Source organism: Mauremys mutica, chromosome 2 (genome assembly GCF_020497125.1).
Source record: "Mauremys mutica isolate MM-2020 ecotype Southern chromosome 2, ASM2049712v1, whole genome shotgun sequence".
Classification (NCBI taxonomy): domain Eukaryota; kingdom Metazoa; phylum Chordata; order Testudines; family Geoemydidae; genus Mauremys; species Mauremys mutica.
In genome coordinates this window covers 49913570-49932328 of record NC_059073.1, presented here as the reverse complement: position 1 = coordinate 49932328, position 18759 = coordinate 49913570, and the positions used below count along the sequence as shown (strand labels likewise).

The following is an 18759-nucleotide window of genomic DNA, read 5'->3' as shown; positions in this document are numbered from 1 at the left end:
CAAGCACGGCTGGCTGTAATTCTCTTCAGAACCCTTTAATGTTGTTTCAGGCGTTCCCCCAAGGTTGCCATTTGACATCAGTGTAAGATGTAAGCATAGTGCCTATGCAGCATACACACCCTCAATAGGCCCACCTAGCTGTGCTTGGGGATTTGCACACAAAATCAGTATCTTTGTTTTCTGTTAAAATGTACACTGTAAAATGATTGCAAGGGACTCATAATCACAACACTTGATCTTTGATTTTAGATGATTCATATTAAGTTACAATGGGGTATATTTCCAGTTGTAAGCACAATGGGCATGCCTCTAAAATTGGTTTTGCACGCCTTGTGCACACAAAGCCCAACACTTGTGCATGCAAAGTGAGTGATATCTTGTGAAAATGGGCCACTGCTCAATTGTCATGTGCAAATGGAGGGTTTTCTGCAAGGGTTATATGTATGATTTATTTATTTATTTATTTATTTTTGGTGTGCTCCATTGTAGCAGAATGTATGGTCCAATATATTAATTATTAAATATAAACTAGTTGTCATGATTTAACAAAAACTGGAGCATTGACCAGCACAATTTTAATGTGTTTTTACTTGGGCTACAGAGTTCTGCCTTCATCTTGCTCTGTTTCCTTACTAACCTAATTTCCATCCCCTTCCTGCTGTCTTTGTACATCTGCCTTGTAATTTAGCCTCACACCTGCAGTGACTTCTTGGTTAACAATTTCTTTAGATAAAATGGTAAGTATAGATATTTGATTTATTTTACTATATAAAATATGTTTTCTATAATTAAGTCACTTTACAATGGTGGCTGGCATTATGATCCCATTTTACAGAGGCACAGAAAACTTAAATGATTTGTGTAAGGACACACACCAAATCTGCATCAGACTTAAGACTAGAATCTAGGTTTCGTGACAGCTAGGTCCATGCTTACTGTCTTTCTCTAAGCCTGATGGGAGACTCCCAGAGGATACACACTAAAAAACACAGGGGAGGGTGGATTTTTGACAAGAGAGAAGGTGAGAAAAGGAACACAGATTACAGCCAGAATTGCCTTGGGCACTTCTGGAGAAGTCTAAGCAACAGATTTAAAATATTTAGTCTGCCTTGAAACTCAGGCTCAGATCTCAGATCTAGGGTTTGTCTTTGGTTTTCACCCTCAAGATAAATAAAGTGCATTCTAAGCTGTTTGATCTGTACATCTTTCAGACAAGAACTTAAAAATTTGAGGGTAAAAACGTGGCTCCATTGATGTAAATGGAAGCTTTGCCATCAATTTCAGTGGGGCCAGGATTTCACTTTGAACCTCTACCTGCTATCACATTTTTTAAGATGAGGAGTTCACCTCAGTATCACTGTATAAAATGTCCCTCTTCCCACTGTGGTGCAGTGCACAGTTTGACAGCTGTCTGCTGCCCACATCCACAGAGTCCTGCTGCAATGTAGTATTGATCTATCTGTCTAATAGGTACAGTGCTTTGGTATGAAAGGTGCTATATAAATGTAAAATATTATTGCAGTGCACTTGACTTAACTGGGACAGCTGCTTTATTGGAAACCTCCCAGATTAATCAAGCCTAATGATAGCAGATTTGTAATGACTGCTTCTTAATTGGCACATATGAGCATATATACTGCATAATGGATATATAGCTAGTGCCAAGTAGTTAAATAGTGTTGAAAAAGGTGAATATTAAAGATATGGGGTGAAATCCTGGCCCCACTCAAATAAAAGGCAAAATTCCCATTTACTTCAATAGGGCCAGGATTTCATCCACTGTCTTTTAAAAGATAAATCTGTCACATTAAATGGCAAGAGTGGCTGGTTTCTGGAGGCATCCAGCCAAACATAATGGAACTCACAAGTTCCATTGGTACGTCTACCCTCCTTTATGTCCCATCATTAATGCAGTTTTAAGATAAAGATGTTAAGCACTCCCTATTTCAGCTTCATATTGACCCCATCCCTTCCACTCCACTAATGTTCCCACCCTGGTCATCTTCTACCCACTAGTTGCCTCTGTGCTCACTTCCACATCCATGCCCTCTGTGCATGATAAAGCTTCCCTGAGCTCAGTTGCAGGGCTCTTAACCTGCCTCTTAAAGACCCACTTCTGTCGTGCTGCTTAGATTGAATCCAATTGGCTTATGTAAATATACCTTATTTCTAACCCCCCTAAATTCTGTCTACATCCTGTCTGTCCTTGGTGTGTTAGTTCCTCACAGTGAAGACTGTCCCTTCTGAATGTGTGGAAAAACATCTACCACATTCAGAGGGCAGGTCTACACTACAGCGAGGATTGACGCTCCGAGATCGATCCATTGAGAGTTGATTTAGTGGGTCTAGTAAAGACCCGCCAAATGGACTGCAGGTCGCTCTGTACTCTACCCCGTACTCTACCCCCGATGAGAAGAGTAAGATAAGTCAATGGGAGATTTTCTCCCATCAACCCCCCGTGGTGTAGACCCCATGGTAACTCAACCTAAGGTATGTCGACTCCAGCTACATTATTCATGTATCTGGAGTTGCGTAGCGTAGGTCAATTTATCGCAGTAGTGTAGACATAACCTGAGTGTTGCCATAAATAGACAGGGATAGATTTTTTCAGAAGTACTCAGCTCCCAGCAGCTCTCACTGTAAGCCTCAATTTGTATGAGAATGGGGAACTGTTTAGTGCTTAACACTTCTGAAAATGTGTCCATTTATTTAAGTGCCTAAGTGGGAGCTATTGGATCTGAGCTCTTTTGAAAATCTGACCCATAATAAATAAATAAATAATAATACACAAAAAGCAGGAATACATATGTAATATTGAAAGTTTGTTAATTTTTGTCGTCTTGTTCTGATGCAAAAAGACATGGTCTCTCTTTATATCATTATGAATGATATGATAATTAAACTAATGAATAATACAATACAAAGAGGAATTCCTTATCCAGTCCTACATATAGAAAATCTTTTTTTTTTGGTAGTGCTTATTAAGATCTACTATACAAAGATTGAAAAAAGTCAGGTCAATGGTTCTAAACTTCTGATCAGTTTAAATTCAATGGGTCAGAGTTGGAGATGATCTCCAGTGTGAGATGATTTCCCAGCTGAGATGAAATTTAAGTAACCACTCAGAAGACTGACAATAATAGGCTGCTTAATGAAAATGGACTTCTAATAAATGTAGAGCAGAACTATATTCATTACTCAGGGGATACTTTGTACAGCCTCTTGTACAGGTTTTCCTGCACATACATTTCTTTGGCAGATTGGGCCACTTCAGACAAGAATTTGGGTATGGATATGTTGCATATCTTTAGTATGCATTAGCTACTGTTTAAATATCTACCACTCTGGATTAATACAATCCTCAATCCTGTAAAGGAAGCATGGAACCTTACTTCCCCATGGGGTACAATTAAAGTTAAAGTTTATCCAAAGATATCTGCTTGAAGAAAAAACAAATTATAATCAGTGGATCTTAAATCTGTTAGATCCCCAGTGATCAACCGTGTGTGTGTATTTTATATATATATATATATATATATATATATATATATATATATATATATATATATATATATATATATATATATATATATATATATAATGTAAAATATATTTTAGAAGCCAAAAAAAGATTTAATAAAACCACAGGATATAAGCAATATTGAAACTGTGAATTTCTGTAGGACCTCAAACAATGACTGATTTTTAGATCAAATTTGACTATCATCTCTGTTCAATATTGGTTATGACTTGATTTTCCCAAGGCTCTTTTTCTTACTGTCAAGAAATCATATTTTCAGTGCCAGTGATAGTTGCCCTATGTCTCAATATAAAGGATGTGATTGCCTTTCTTACATCTCTGAAAATATTAAATTATCGTCTTTGTGTAAAAAGAATAAGTTGATCCATTTTTTTGTTTTGTTTTTTGTTCTTCTGCATTCGCCTGCTTTTCGTTCTCCTTTGTTTTTCACCATTCCTTTCCTCTATGGACAATTTTGCCATTTTTCAGTTTTATGCACTGAGTTTATCCCTAGAGGGGCATCTATAATGTGATCTATTGTACTTTCCAGTCAGTTATGGCACCTATTGACAACTTTTAAAAAAAAATGTTTTTGATCATTTCAGACTCAGCGCTAGCAGCCTGGGAGATTGTTATTGTCACTGTTTTTATTGACAGGATCATCGTTTTTTTTTTTACTTTCTCTTTTCTAGGTCAAAGAGTCTATGCCATCAGAAGTGTCTGACTTAAGGTGTATTAGTACCTTCTGAGCAGAAAATACTGGGTACAAAAGAGCTCTTTAATCTAGTGGAGAAAGGCATAACAAGAACCAATGGCTAAACATTAAAGCCAGACAAATTATAATTAGAAATAAGGCACACATTTTTAACAGTGAGCGTGATTAACCATTGCAAGAAAGTACCAAGGGAAGTGGTAGATTCTCCATCACTTGAAGTGTTCAGATCAAGACTGGATGCCTTTCTGGAAGATAAGCTTTAGTTAAACCCAAGTTATTGCCTCAATACAGGAGTAACTGAATGAAAGTCTATTGCCTTTGTTGTACAGGAGGTCAGACTAGGGGATCTAATGGCCCCTTTTGACCTTAAATTCTATGGATTTATGACTAAACCAGCCATGAACAACAATCACTGGTCTTAAAGTGTTAGGAAAATCCTGATCTGAGATGTGTACAGATCAGAAAAGGCAGATCATTAAATTACAAAGGCAGTTAGACAAATGCATTGCAAAAATTACATAACTGCAGGGTATCTTCAGCACTAGAGGAGCATGAGAGCCAGTGCCACAAAAGAATCCTAGGCTTCGGGGCAAGAGGGCACCAGAAAACTTGGAGGCAGCCATTTGTGCAAGGAAATTCACTGTATGTACCTCGTTCAAAGATTAGGAGTGACTGATTCTATTGCTTCTGTGACACTCTACCCCATAACGCTTTATGGGAATATGACATAACTGGAATATGATTTACTGAATCTATCTATGCTACATATGCTATGTAACATATCTCTGTAAAGGTTATGATCTACTGAATCTATTAATCCTATCTGCATGCATCTATCATTTTTGTATTTGAAGTTATAAATATTGGCTGTGTATTGGCTTGATTTCTAAATATCCTTAGTAAAGCATTTGGTCAGTTCCTGGAGAAAGGAATGCTGAAATTAAGTACCTAATCAAGAAACACTGAAAGGACAATGGATCTTGGAAAGCTCCAATCCCCACATAAGAAGTCTACTTGAGGACGTTCAATGTAGCATGTGACCCATGGCTGCTACCTGGTAAGAAACTGTGAGTCATGCATGGACATATGACTTGCCCAGGTGACTCCAGAACTCCATCTTGGAGCTGGACTTTGCATAGGAGAGAGGAGGGGGGTCTCCACCCACAAGAGAAAGTCTATTTAAACCCCTGGGAGACCCCTCCATTTTGTCTTCAGCTGGCTAAAGAGAGAGCCTCTCCACCCCCCAGGATACCTGAAAGAAACTGGAACAAAGGACAGTGACTGCAAGGGGTGTGAGTGATTGCTGGACCCAAGGTAAAAGGAGATTAGTCTGTAAAGGGAGCATTCTGGAACTGGTGAGGATCTTATTTGTATTCAGTTTGATTAGACATAGATTTGCATGTTTTATTTTATTTTGCTTGGTGACTTACTTTGTTCTGTCTGTTACTGCTTGGAACCACTTATATCCTACTTTCTGTATTTAATAAAATCACTTTTTACTTATGAATTAACTCAGAGTGTGTGTTAATACCTGGGGTAGGCAAACAGCTGTGCATATCTATCTATCAGTATTATAGAGGGCAAACAATTTATGAGTTTACCTTGTATAAGCTTTATATAGGGTAAAATGGATTTATTTGGGTTTAGACCCCATTGGGAGTTGGGCATCTGAGCGTTAAAGACAGGAACACTTCTGTTAGCTGCTTTCAGTCAAGCCTGCAGCTTTGGGGCAAGTAATTCAGACCCTGGTTCTTTGTTGGAGCAGACGGGTGTGTCTGGCTCAGCAAGACAGGGTGCTGGGGTCCCAGGCTGGCAGGGAAAGCAGGGGCAGAAGTAGTCTTGGCACATCAGGTGGCAGCTCCCAACCCATCACAGCTTCCTTTGGCGAAATGATTACATTAAAATATTTTGCCCCGCTGGCATTTATGGTGACAACCCTTGTGCATATGTGCATGCGCACGCACATACAGTTTATATAGTTACAATGGCCTCATATATGACTGTACATCTTAACTTGATGAACACGGAGCACTGTTGAGAGGTTATGAGAATGCTCTTAATAAAGCTGCATGCCCCTGTGGAACATCAGGATTCTGTTTTGACCCCAAATGTCCCAAAATTCAAGCTCTTTGATTCTGTATGTAGTTTTCCTAGTCATTATTGCCTGTTTTCTTTCTGTCGTTCTTATATATAATCCCATATATCAGTTTGGCCCATATGTGTTATTTTATTTCCAGGTTAGAATGAATTCTATCACTTTCCTATAGTATTGCCTTTCATGCGCATGACACCTATCTCATCTCTAATAGACTCTTCTCTCTGTAATATTGTCCGTGCTTACTGCAGCAGTTTAGCTTGGATTGTTGTAGCATTGGTTGCTGTGCCCCAGTTGATGTTTGTCATTGAGTCCTCTTTCAGCATGCCTTTACTGTGCCCAATCAACAGCAGCATCGCCTGTCTCCAAAGCCTCACTTTTATAGGAAGTTTAGTGTATTACCTTTTCTTCAGGTAATGGCTTTTCAAAACTGAGATGTGTAATAAATGCTTCCCTGTCTGTTCCATGGGGACAGGGATAGAGCTGCATGTAGGGCCAAATTTACAAAGCTATTTAGCCATAACGTTGTAGGTGGGTGCCTGAGAGGATCTACAACATTCCAAAGCAGCTTAGGTGTCTAACTCACATTGATTTTCATGTGACTTAAACACTTTTGTTAACTTAAATTTATATTTTAACATCTAAATAAAATTGGAATCAGTTGTAGCAGTCTCTTGAAATTAGGCCAGTTATTTAAGTGTCTAAGTTTGCTCTCTAACTTTAACTACCCGAGTTTGAAAATGTTGGCCACATTTAGTAAAGAACCTCCAATAGATTATAAATTAAATGCTAGTATAATAAAAATTCTGCTGGGCTCCAAGGTATGTTATTTGAAGAAGAGTATTTTTATTATAATGGATTTTATCATGCAAATATTTCATTTTAAGGCAAAGTTATACAGTACAACACCAAGCCATAATCTAAAATGCAAACAGATAATCTCCATACTGAGACAGGCTACATGGGTATGACTGTTGCTATTGGAAAAGTATTTTGGCAGAATCCTCCGTAAGGAAAATTTGCCATCTTTCTGCTCTTTTTATATCTCTTCTTTGGGAAGTTGAGTGGATTCTCTAGTCCTATGGCTTCTATCATCCATCTCAATGAATAGGTACCATACTACCCCTCACTTCTCTGCAAGATTGTGTATGACCAGGGAACAACTGATCCTCTTGTTCCTAGTAAAATATATTCTTCTGATTCAGTTTAACTTCCTTTAAGATCAGAGCATTTCTGTGGCTGGCCGCTAGAAATGGCAGATGCTTTTTCTATTTCATCACAGCAATGCTTGGAATATTTGTAATGTAACCAGATGCCTCTCTTTCTTTCTTAAAAAGTATAAAGAATATTTCACCAATTCCTATTCTTCACTGCCTTTCTGATTTTATGAACAGAATTTTCCTTTAAGTGCCTGTCTTTCTTTGATAATCTGGTAGGTCACCTTGTTATATTAATAACTACAGAATACATAACATCCCTTTTTAAAAAGAAATCACTGGTATATACAGTACGAGACATGGAAGCTCTACCATCTATGTGTCTCATAAAAGTTAGAATAATTTCCCTTGGCATCTTTTATCATGTAAGTGTCATCACAATATAATGTTTTCATTAAGATTGTGCTCAATGATTTTTCCTTTTTTTATTTTATTTGGCTATTAAGTGCCTTACAAGATGTATAATATATAATGCTTAGGAGCGTGTGGGGATTGTGTGTAAATCCTCATAAATCCAGATGAGGTTTTCCTACCTATTATTTTATTTTAGATTTCTCATAAAGAAAACTGAGATTATATTCTGATTAGTTTTAAGTCAACTAAATTGCTGGCTGCTCAGATCATATATCAATAATAGCATATAGTAAGCTGTGTCTTAGAGCCAAACAGGGCCTAATTCTGTGGTCCTTAACTGAGAAAAACTCCTATAGATTTCAGTGCTCTTTGCACCCATTTACTGCAGGACTGAATTTGGTCCCCACATAACACCAAATCTGTGGCACACCCACTGAGTACCAGATGGGTGCAAGTCACACTACTTCGCTATTTCTGTGTTCTGACCTCTTAATGCAGCAGATAACTTGCATCATCATTTATGTTGCTGCTGAATTTGGGCCTCAGTTAGTGCTGGCTGGAGAACTTTTGCCTACAGTTTTCGATGAAAGGTACAAACAATTTTTCACAATGCCTTTTGCAAATTTTTCACTTGGTTTTGTTTTTACCCTTACTGCCTTTAATCTTTGTCCAAAAGAAAATGGCTGAAGGCAATAGAAGATATGTTAGAGAATTCTCAACAGTCTGGGTCAAATCCATGCCAGTGCAGCTCCACTGATTTCAATGGAGTTGTATCAGGGAGGAACCTGGCGCTCTCAGTCTACTATCTCTGGGTGAGAGATGAGTTTTATTGGTAAGGCAGGGCAGCAGACAGTTCATATTAAGGACCTGATCCTGTAATGATCTCCATGTGGGCAGTTCCTTCACCTGCATGGAATCTTGCTGACTTCCTGAGGTTCTTCATAGGAGCTGGAGTCTGCTCTTGTCGAGCCATTTGCAGGATCTGAGCCCAAGCTAGTTTGTTCTTCAAATAAGCAAGAGACTTCAGCCCAGGGTAAGCTCTGGGTTTTATCTTTAGGTTGATAAACATTCATGAGAAAATATTAACCAAAACGTTTGCATTATATGTTAGTTTCCTATATTTAATAGATTTTAGGGCCTATAAAAACCATTGTGATCATCTAACCTCACTTCCTATGTAGCACAGGCCATATATTTTCACCCAGAATGTCCTGCATCAGGCCCAATAATAGAGCTGGGCAAACAACTGATTTTTCAGTTTATTGGCAGTTCCAAAAAAAATGATTCTGGGTTGAAACAATATTGAAAATTGTCAGAATTTCATTTTGGGTCAAGTAATGTTCCATTTTGGGTATTTTTAGCAAAAGAGAATGAAATAAAGGGCTAGACTGACAAAACACAGCTAGAGGAGGAAGTGCTACTGTCCAATGATCTAATATGTTGCTATTTTTGTCAAATCTGATTAATGATGTTGTCTAAAAAAATAACCTCAGCTAAGAGGAACAAAATGCAATCTTATTTTCATTTTTGTTCTACTAACATATGGGTGTTGGTCCACAGGAAAAAAAATATTTTATCTTACAAATGTATTTGCTACAATGATTTTTGGAAATCAGTGTCACCTACATAACCAATGATGGTTTCTCCAGTTTACAGAATACTTGGAGTCGTTCACTTTGAGAGCGGTTAATGAGTATTTATTAAAATTGTACATTTAACAAAAAGAGAAACATCTTTGCTTTTTCCCTTAAAAAAATGACCTCAGCATTATTTTGATTTTCATTCTCTCATTAGCTCCTTCCCCTTGACTAATGTGAGTGTTCTGGTGTACTGTGTAATGAGATGTACTGAAGTGTACTGTGGGCTTGAAATAGTACTGCCATGGTCTCCAGTTATCCATGTACAGGCTTTCCCATTCCACTCACCCACTGGGCCTTAGCAGTGAATTCAGTGTTTGGCTTCTTTGCAGAGGCTGCTAAGAAGGGTGCAAGAAATTGAAGAGAAACCATCAAACTAATTTTCACATAGGCCACTATCAAACAGCCAGTAGAGGGAGTACCATCTTTAACCGGAAAATGTACAGTTGTGTGACCAGCGCAGGCCTTTCAAAATAGTCTTATTTTTAGTGCTATAATTTCAATAGTTTAAAATGTAACATGATGAAAAGAGAGGTTTTTGTAGGAAAAGCGTTAGCCTGACATGGTAGACTAGTATATTGAATTAATATGCATGTAGGCCATTTTTAAATGTTCCAAACTCATATTTACTTGATGTTACAGGATATCACATAAAGATATATTTAGACAACTGTTAGCCTCTTATTTACTTGATAGGCTGCAATGACTTCTTTTAATAAATATATATCCTCTGCTTTGAAGCAACTGTGACTCTTAGTCCTCTAGTAATTGCAGTGTTGCCTAGTTCCTTTAGTATTCATACATGGTAATAGTCTGCCCACTGATTCCTTTGATGCCTGGGATACATATGAAGGAACCAGGGATTCACAGGGGATGAAATTCATCCTCCCCCAGAGGGCCAGCATGTCTGCATGAGTACTTTGTGCTTAGCACTTTCTAAGAATGTGTATTTTTGCAATATTAACCCTGTTCTTGCCAGATTCTGTGAGCAGGTCCTGCCTCATACCAGGAGTCTAATACCGTACAAGGGCTTATGTCTCAGGCTGTCTTCCTACTACACTAGTTTCCTTACAAATATGAATGTGTGCCCTTGCTTAATGCATTTATAGCACAGTAGAAAATCATTTGATGTCATTCTCTGTTGGGGAGAAGTTTGATATTCAGATTAAATGAAGTGCAAAGTTTTCTTCAACTTGTTCAAAATGGAATGTCAGTGTAAGAAACAAAGTTCCTTGAGCTCTTGGTTGCAGCTAATATTTCCAATAGTGAAAGAGTTTGGTAAAGTGAGGCTTCCATTGGTATGAGAATCAAAAGATTTTTTCTATACAGTATTTCCCACTTAAACACAAAGGCCCTCATATTCAGACATGCTAGACACCCTCAGCACCCATTGGTGTGTGCTCAGCACTCCTGAAAAATCAAGACTTTAATGTTCAAAAGTGACTAGTCATTTTTGGTGCCTCAGTTTTTGGCTACCAAAATTAATACCTTAAATGGCCTATGAGCATCCATGAGGATAGGTACTCAATACTTTGAGAACGGGGCTGTTCTGGGATGTCTCAGGTTGGGCACTCAAAAACTGAGGCTCCAAATCACTAAAGGGTATATCTACACTGCAGCTGAGTGCGATCCTCCAAGTTCGCATAGACGGACATGCACTAGTGTGCTAAAAATAGCCGTGTGGACGTTATGACTGTGGTAGAGGCTTGGGCTAGCCACCCACACTCAAACTTAAGGGGTAAGGTGGGTTTGAGCTCGGGTGGCTGGCCTGAGTCTCTGCCAGTGCTGCAACATCCGCACAGCTGTTTTTAGCATGCTAGCTTGAATGGAGCTGCACAAATCTGTCTACCCGGGCTGGGATGCTTGCTTCCAGCTGAAGTGTAGACATACAGCATAGGCCTGGGCCTATTACAGAATCTGTTAATAGGAATAATAGTTTGTGTCCAAAACAAAGAAAACATTAAATAATGCAGAAGTATCAAGAATATACCCTCAGGGACTAAACCCATTAAAAAGAGTAAATTCTCTCTGCATAAAAGAAGGCAAAATACATTAGAAATGTGATCTGACTAAATAAAATAGATCTAGTCCATGAATCAATTACCTGTGTATCAGACTGAGATATATTTCATAAAACTGCTGAGCCCTCCTCAGCAAATAGTAGCTAAATGAACAGTCATTAAAAGAACAATATTTTGGTTCAACAAGTTATCCATTTCACAATTTTTACTGTATGTATTTAATAGTGTTTTAGTTTGTTCCAAACAGATATGTACAGAAATAATACATAACATTTTCACCTTCCAGATATTTCCCCCCCACTCCCCGTGGCAGTAAGTCTGCCTACAATAGTAATACTTCTATTCATGCTGTTCCCTAACATTGGCATTTCTCAGGACTTCAAAACCTTAGAGAGTTAAGTGCTCATCTGGCAGCTGTACAGAAGGTGCTGCTGAAGTGGCATTTTAGAAACTAGCTGCGCTACGGTATATGCCAATTCACAGGCTTTTAGAAAAAGATTCCCAGCATAACACTGGTTTGTATAAATACTTTGAGTGAAAATAAAAAAAAAAATTCATTCTAGGAAATAACTGTTCTCTATTAGCCTCTACATACTCCTCTCTGTATACTTCTCCCTTCTAGTGTTTCTGACAGTGCACAAGATTCTTTTGAGAAGGATCTAGAATATACTTACAGTCCATTTCAGACTAGTTATTGATGCAGAAGGGCTCAACAAAACTTGAAACAATGATGTACTGGTTTAAGAAAGGGATATATTTTTAGTATTACCAGTGGGCATGTAAATAAATAGTGAAGCAATTCTAAAAAAAAAAAAAAGTTGATATAAAGCATCCCACAAAAGAGAACAAAATATAAATTTTGTTATTAGTAACCTGTTACTCATTTTCAATTAAACACAAGTTGTAGTAGGTGGACTTCCAAGGTAGTTGTTTCTCTTTTTGTGATCTGTTCTAAAATCTGTGTGTAGCAAACCTCATCCTGGTTAACAGCAGAACTTGAACTCTGGACCTTCAGCACTAAAGGACAAACCTCTATCATTTAACCTGTGAAATAAAGTCCTCTATAATTTGGAAAGAATGTTAATTATGTCAGTCGAAATTGTATCAGGCCCTATATCTATTACCTGGGAGAAATAGCTGGCAGCTATCCTCTGTTGATCAGTCACAAAAGGGAATGTATACACAGGCTAAACAGTTATGTGTATTCTATGCAGTGTCTGTACTCATACCAGAAGTGTATTTTGTCGTTCAGCTAATAGTGTATTCTGAGAAAGGGCATTTGAAATAATCTTTGCCTAAATAATGTTTACATATCTTTCAGAGTGATCCAAAGCCCATTGAAATAAATGAAAACCCACTTACTGACTTCAGTGAGTTTTGGATCAGACTGTAAACAAGTTCACTCACTGCTAGGTGCGTCCTCATGGCCAGGTGTGATGCAGCAGCTGTCTTGCTTTTCTTGTGCCCCTGTTGATGGTCACTTTGGCACTGTGGTGATTTTTTTTCTAGTGACTTTGCCCTCTGGATGGGTCATTGTCACTGTGTTATGTCCACACTTTCTAGGGTCAGAATTGTCCAGCTGAAAGTCTCAAAATGTCTTTAATACAAACAAAGTTCTTCTGTCCTCTGTGGGCATGGTTCTCATGGCACTTGCTTGAAACAGGTTTTCTCTACTGATACCTGATTCTCAGAGTGATGCCTATTAGCAAAGTAGAGCACAAACAGACCTGAGCAAGAAACCTGTATTTCCCTTCAGGGTCAAGGCAGCCTCAGACATTTGTACCAATATCAGTGATCTCACTGAGCATGTTAATTTCATTCTGTATTACATCATCAGTGTTAGTGGTAAAATAATGGTGCATTTTAAGTAACGCTGAATTACAGTGGAGATCCTTTACTCCTCTACATTAAAACCAAATGAGCTTATTGTATTATTAAAATAAATGCTGAAGACGTTAATAGAGCAATGATTAAACCGCTATTTTAAAGTGTTACCATACTAGCTATGTTCCATTGCTTTACCTACACGATATAACATCCCTTCACCATTAGTAAGCTTGGTGGAAATGAAGATCCTCCCATTCACCAACACAGACAAATATTGTATATAAAAATGGTCAGTTACATTGGTAGTTACAGCCATCCTGTTAATTCCTCTCCAGACCCTCAGGCCAGCCTTATGCGTAGTGCTATAATCATGGGGCAAAGAAGTCTGTTACTTTTTGATGGGGAGAAGCATGACATTTCTGAGGATGTGCTGGCTGCCTGAACCTCCCATTGAAGGCAAGATTGGGGGCAACTTTTGCCTCTGAAAGCCCCGCCTTCCCTTTTATAGGGATTTATTACCAGTAGAGACTCTGTAGAAGCCTGGGTAAATTTGTTGGGGCTGTTGAGCCAAAAACTGTGTAGGAGCCTGGGGTAAGCCTGCACACACCCACAGTGCATCACATTTCAAAGAAGACCTGGTGTCAGATATTTTGGCAGGATGTTAGTATTTGTGGTTGCACTCATGTAAACATTTCTAGTCAGGAACCTCTCCTTCTTAACGGCTCATTCTTCAAATACCTGCAGATGTTAAAATATTAATGTGATAGCCTCCATTTCACAGCGGAGGAGACAGGCAAAGTGGTGAAATAGTGTGAGAGATTTAAGAACCAGCAATAGTCCTAAAACCACTTTCCTATCCAGTTTCTTGTACAGCAATCAGGCTGGCTCTCTTCCTGACTCATCTCCTACCATACATAGGATTTATTGTGGCAATTCTTGACTTTGAGATCAATGACAGAAGATTATTACAAAGTGTTTTGTTTAAAAAGTTTACTTTTCTCATTTCACCTATAATTTAAAAAGCCCTCTTCACACAGCACAATCAAAGCCAATTCACTAGCACACTGAAAGGTACCTTGAGTGCCATCTTGCTGCCAGTTCAACTTTCTACTCCCAGCTGTGTCAGCACTAGAGCTGTTCACAATTAAATGTATGGTGGGGAGAAGTGGTATTTTCCTCTCCATTGAATTCATTCTCAAAATTGGCTGAACCACTTTTACCTCCATTTTTTTTTTAAATCACACTTCAACAGAGACTAGGCCTTGAAATTTCAACTCAAAGTGAAAGATTTAGGAAGACATAAGCAACTGAAGAAAGAGTAGGACTAAATCTCTTAGGCAACCTTAATTATAACTGTAGCCAGTAGTACGAGTACAATGTGTATGGGGCCAGATTTTCCAAAGCCAGGGCCCATTATCCCAGAGACACCTCTTTCCCCCACAGAAAACCCCCAGGGGCAAGGATACCGCAGACCCCTGAACCCAGAGTCTAACTAGAGCTGTCTGAATAATCAGTTTTTCAGTTCTCTAGCAATACTAGAAGTTTTGGGGAATTTTCAGCCAATTGAAAAGTTGAAAAAATAGTGTTTTGGGTTGAATCAAATGTTTTGGTCCAACCCCAAATCCAATATTTTGTTTAATTTTGACTATTTGTAAAGGGTTTTTTATTTTTAAAATAAAATTGAAGGAAACTTTGAAACAAAAAGTTGTTTTGAACTGAAAAAATTGAAATGTTTCATTTTGAAAATGTTGAAATAAAATATTCTGACTTCAAAAAAATTGGCTGGTAAACAGCTTTATGAAACTGACAGAAATTTGCAAAACATTTAGGTGTCGCTGGATGCCCATTTTTACTGAAAAAGTTTTGTAAAAATTTTTGGCCAGCCCTACCTTTAACCTCATTCACAAATACTCAGCCCCTTCCTCCCATCTTTGATTTCCTCTGTCACTCCCCATGCCGATAGCTTCAAAGAAGCTACATCATCCCCATGGCTGAATTAGCTTCAGTGCCCTGCATGGGGGACAAAGAGCAGGTAGTAGGGGATCTTGACCGAGTTGTGGCTTAGCAGCAGGTGCATGTAATCTAATATGTCAACGTGGCAGTCTGCAGTGACAGCCGAGACAAAGAAGACAATTCTGGGGGATACGTTTCTATATGTCACCTATATTCTTTGTTTTTTTCTTTACTCTAAATACACTGAAACATCAGATATACTCTGCTGATGTTTCTCTGGTTTTGGCCACAGGGTTATATGACCTTATCTCAATCAACTGATGTCCACTCAATAATTTAAAACACCATTGAGTTGCCAATATCATTTATAATGCAAAACTATTTTGGGTCACCCAACCCTGTCTCAGCCAACTGGACAGTATTTGTCAAGCCAAGGATTCAGTCAATGATATAAAATGAATGGCAATGAGTTTCATAGTACCCTGATCCATCACTTTTTTGTTTATGCTACTTACTGACTTTACTTTTACTATTTCTTTTATAGTCTTCCTTCCCTTTCCCCAGTTTAAAGCATATTGGTCATTATGGAAACATTTGCCATTGGCATGGGTTGAGCTTAGTCACAGCCATATGGGCAGAATAAAGCCGGCTTATGTAATAGTTGAACATTTGTACAAAGGTTTGGGAAATAAAAGAGTTTTTATGATGGCTATACCTGTGTGTGTTTGCACATGTACATAAATATACACAATTCATGGTGATGTGGTATAAAGATTTTATCGGCATGAGTTTGTAATGGCCATATTACTCGAGTTTCAGGAACTTATGAGTGAGTTATACAGGCCATCCCAAAAGAGAATCCTTAAAAACCTTTATAGCACATTAAACTGATGTGGGTTCTGTAAATGTCATATATTTTGCAGAAAATCCATATGAGAAATGTATCAGAAACTTTAAAAAAATACTGGGTCTGTACTGACTGTAAAGAATTAGAGGATTTGACTCATAAGCCCTTTTATACCCCAAAGAGACGCCCCCAAATGGACACTTTTATGCCTGTGCAGGTGTTAGACTCACAAACCAGGGTGTTTATCCAGGAAAATGTTGTTAATGTTAATGTACATTTGTAAGAATCATAGATGATACAGGCCACTGCTGGAGTGTGGCAAGGAGCTTAAAACTCCTCAGCAAATACACCCTGTTCACCAGAGATCTGCTGCAGACTGTTGCAAGATAGACTATTTATTTGTATTATGGCAGTGCCTTTGAACTCCAATCAGAGATCAGGACCCCATTGTGCTAGGTACTGTAGAAACACAGAATGAAAAGAACTTCCAGTCCAAATTTAAAGAGACAGAGGGGTGGAAATACAGCTGTATTATTTTTACTCAGTTCTGTGTAAAACAAACACTTGGGGAGGGGAGGAGGAAACTAATAGGCTGTAGTTATACTAAAATGTACATAATCACTTTTGAGCACTACCAGGCATTCTATTAATTTCAGCTGAGCTCTTTTCAGGAACATATCTTTGCAAGCTTGATGTCAAGCAAATGGCAAGTTGGTAAAGAACTAGCTTTTTCATGGTCTTCCAATTTTGTGGGTACTGTATCTATTGCCTTGCTTATTCCTTCTGTAATGCCCTGAAACAGGAAATGTTTTTCACCAGGATTTGCTTGTTGCATCAAATTTCCTATCATCTAAGTCTTGTTTCTGTGCTTTGGGATGAACTGACCAGGTTGATTTTTTTTTTATTTACCAAATAATGTCATATCCTCAATCCTTTCTGATATTTCTGTTCTAAGGTGACTGCTAGATGGAGTGCTAAATGAGAAGTTTAGACGTTCAGACCTAATTTTCCCTCTACCTATTCCCCATAATGCTTCTTGAGCCTGGAATAGTATAAATGACGGCAGTAAGAATATTCAATTTGAGTGTATTCTGGTTAGAATTTTGTGACCATATTTATGGCAGGGATTGTGTCTTATTACATGTTTGTTACACACCAAGAATAAATTTCACCCCTGTGTTCCTCTTACAAACTTAAGTGAGACTTAACTGATGCTTAAGCCTTGTGTACTTAGCACACAGCAGTTGCACTTAAATTGTTCGTTTTAATGATAAGGACTCATTTCTGGTTTGAGAGAGATCTAATGGGAAATAAACCAGGACACATTTAATTGCCTTAATTGCATATGAGATTTGAATTGATAATATTGGGAATCTTTGCTCATGGTTGGCCTTGATGAATGATAGATGGGCAGGGATCCAACAGAACATCCCAGGCTTCCCTCTCAACTGAGTTTTCTCTCAGGTGTTGTTGTCAGGTCAATTTTTTTTCTTCCATTAATTAAGCTCTTGAGTCATAAAGGTTGGTCATCAGATACTGCACCAGCCAGTCTCTCAGATATGAGTGGTTGGTTGGTCCCGTACCAGAAAAATCTTATTTCTGACTCTTCAGGAATTAACAAACTCGGTCTCTAGGTATATTTAAATTCTCTTTTGCTCTGAACAGTTCTTGAGTGAGATTAGGAAATTTACTAGCTATCCTCTCAGCTAATGAGTTCTATAATCAATAAATCAAAGACTGGTTGTTTTCTGTCTCACTTTCATGGCTTTTCTTCAATACTTCTAAAATGCAGGCCCAATTCTTATTGTTGTTGCAGACTTTCTCTTTCTTTTAATTTGTACATTATGGCATTTTACAGATATTTTTCTTCTGCTTCTTTCTTGCTTGCTTTGAGTCTTTTCTGTCTGATTATATTTTCCTGTCTCTTTTCTGGGGTTTCTCTTGATGTTTCTTGTGGCACTTGCTTTCTCTGCTGATTACATGAGTTGTTTTTTCCACACAGTTTGCCGCAGCATCTTTCAGATCCTTAGTGGAAATTATGGGCAGGATTTTCAGAAGTGCTGCGCATTGGCCTAACTCCCATTGAGCTCAGTGGGAACAGAGTAAGGACAATGCTGAGTGTTTTTGAAAATCACACTCTACAAATGACTTCAGCACTTTTAGAAATGTCCTTCAGTTTCCCCCCAAGTCATTTTCAGAAAAGGTGCCATTGAAGTATTTCTGGTCCTCAGCTTGATTCCACTGAGGAGCCAAGCAGCAGTTTCTTCTTTAATATTTTTGGAGCCTTTGGGACATGTTTGCCAATACACTTCAGCCACTCTGCTTATGCAGAGCAGCCATAAACCTGGCATAACTGGCTGCTTGCATTGGGTTTACAGCTGCTTTGCATCACCAAGCAGCACAAGGGAATAGGAACATATTGGCCATACATTTTGAAATCATATGTCTAATTTTGTTACTGTTTTTATTTCTTCTAGCCATGAGAAAATGTGGATGCTGAGTGAAACTTAGAGGGCCAGCTGGTGTAAATTAGGGCAGCTTCATTGACTTAATTGGAACTCTGCCAATTTACA

General features: G+C 38.2%; 1 protein-coding gene across 1 annotated transcript in view; it reads left to right on the top strand.

Annotated features, from left to right (window-relative positions):
- The window catches only part of CNBD1 (cyclic nucleotide binding domain containing 1), a 291253-nt gene that overhangs the window by 205478 nt on the left and 67016 nt on the right, over positions 1-18759 (top strand). The gene's annotated exons all lie outside the window — the stretch shown is intronic.